Raw genomic sequence first — 2,151 nt, forward strand, 5'->3', positions numbered from 1 at the left:
GTCGGGTGGGCCCTCGGGATCTGCTGGGGCAGAGGGAGAGGCACCTCCTTCACTCGTTTATGCCCGTGCTTGTTGGGCCTCTGGCACCTGAGTGCTGCAGGCAGAGTGAGTGGTGACCTCGGCCAAGCCCCTGCTAGCCACGCAGCAGACAGAACCACGTTGGGAGGAGACTGCCCGGCCCTCAGCGTGAACGCTTTGCACGCAGCAGTTTTTCAGCTGGGCACTGTTCACACTGGGGCTGGTTCACTCTCTCCGGGGCCATCCTGTGTACTACACGACATTGAGCAGTATCTAGTGGGTGGCCTCCATGCCATGGAGAGACACTGTCACCCCACCTACCGCAGCGTAGATGCCCCCAGATGTCATAGAAAGCCCCATGGTCAGAACCCCTGCTGTACATGAATTCTTCTTCTTCTTATTTTTTTAATTTAACCTATATAGAGACAGGACTTGCTTTGTTGCCCAGGCTAGTCTTGAACTCCTAGCCTTAAGGGATCCTCCTGCCTTGGCCTCTGAATGTGTTGAGATTACAGGTGTGCTCCACCATGTCCAGCCACAAATTCTTTTTATCCTAATGGCCTGTGAAGTGGGACCGTTTGCATCCTCATTTGACAGGGGAAGAAACTGAGGTGTGGGCAGAGGGACGTGGCCAGGTTTGTGCAGCTCCACAGGGCAGAGCTGGCCAGGACTCCCCCATACACTGCCTCCGGGGACACAGGGGCCAGGTCGGGGCCAGGGATGGGACAAAAACCAACATCTGTGGGGCGGTTTCTCCATGCCAGGTGTTGACTGGCTGAATCCTTACGCACACCTGCTGAAGTTGGGGCCACTATGTCTCCTCCACACGGGAGGGATCAGGCCAGGGAGTCTGGAGAGGACATACAGAACCAGGGTCCCAGCCCGGGGGAGCTCTTCGTGTGTGTTGGATGCCTGCCTGCATGTGCTGTACTAGTGCCCCCACTGGGCTGTTTCCTTTTATTTTCCCTAACAGCTTTATTGAGATGGAATTCACAGGCCACACAATTCATCCTCTTAAAGCGTGTAACTTAGTACTTTTGGCCCGGCATGGTGGCTCACATCTGGAATCCTCACACTTTGGGAGGCCGAGGCGGGAGAATTGCTCAAGCCCAGGGGTTTGAGACCAGCCTGGGCAACATAGGGAAACCCCTGTCTCTACAAAAATTAAAAAATTAGCTGGACGTGGTGGTGCGTGACTGGAACTCCAGCTACTCAGGAGACTGAGGTTGTAGGATCACCTGAGCCTGGGAAGCGGAGGCTGCAGTGAGCCATGATTGCACCTCCAGCCTGCATGACAGAGCAAGACCTGTCTGAAAACAAACAATAAAACCAAAAAACAGCGTAGTACTTAGTATATTCACAGTGTTGTGCAGCCATCATCACTTTCTAATTTTAGATGAGATCAGGCGTGTTCGGGCGGTATGGCTGTCGGCAGTCACTAATTTCAGAACATTTTCTGTTTTTCTTTCTTTCTTTCTTTTTTTTTGAGACAGAGTCTCACTCTTGTCACCCAGGCTGGAGTGCAGTGGCATGATCTTGGCTCACTGCAACCTCCTCCCCTCATGTTCAAGCAATTCTCCTGCCTCAGCCTCTCAAGTAGCTGGGATTACAGGCACCCGCCACCACGCCCAGCTAATTTTTGTATTTTTAGTAGAGACTGGGTTTCACCATGTTAGCCAGGCTCGTCTCGAACTCCTGACCTCAGGCGATCCACCTGCCTTAGCCTCCCAAAGTGCTGGGATTACAGGTGTGAGCCACTGCGCCTGGCCAAAATTTCAGAACATTTTCATCCTCTCCCCCAAGCAGAAATTCTGTACCCATTAAGCAATCAGTCGGCATCTATCCTCTCCCCCAGCTCCTGCAATGTGAATCTACTTACTGCCTCTAAGGATATCCCTCTCCGGGACATTTGTACAAATGGAATCCCACACTGTGCGGCCTTTTGTGCCTGGCTCCTTTCATACAGCGCAGGGTCCCCGAGTGGTGGCGGGTGGCAGTGCCGCTGGCTCCTTTCATACCATGCGAGGTCCCCGAGTGGTGGCAGGGGTGGCAGTGCCGCTGGCTCCTTTCATACAGCGCGAGGTCCCCGAGTGGTGGCGGGTGGCAGTGCCGCTGGCTCCTTTCATACAGCGC

At 53.9% G+C, this 2,151-nt stretch overlaps 1 protein-coding gene across 1 annotated transcript in view; it reads left to right on the forward strand.

Annotated features, from left to right (window-relative positions):
- HSPBP1 (HSPA (heat shock 70kDa) binding protein, cytoplasmic cochaperone 1) overlaps positions 1 to 2,151 on the forward strand; it is a 35,014-nt gene that overhangs the window by 7,306 nt on the left and 25,557 nt on the right. The gene's annotated exons all lie outside the window — the stretch shown is intronic.

The sequence above is a fragment of the Colobus angolensis genome, unplaced genomic scaffold (assembly GCF_000951035.1).
Source record: "Colobus angolensis palliatus isolate OR3802 unplaced genomic scaffold, Cang.pa_1.0 Scaffold96, whole genome shotgun sequence".
Lineage (NCBI taxonomy): Eukaryota > Metazoa > Chordata > Mammalia > Primates > Cercopithecidae > Colobus > Colobus angolensis.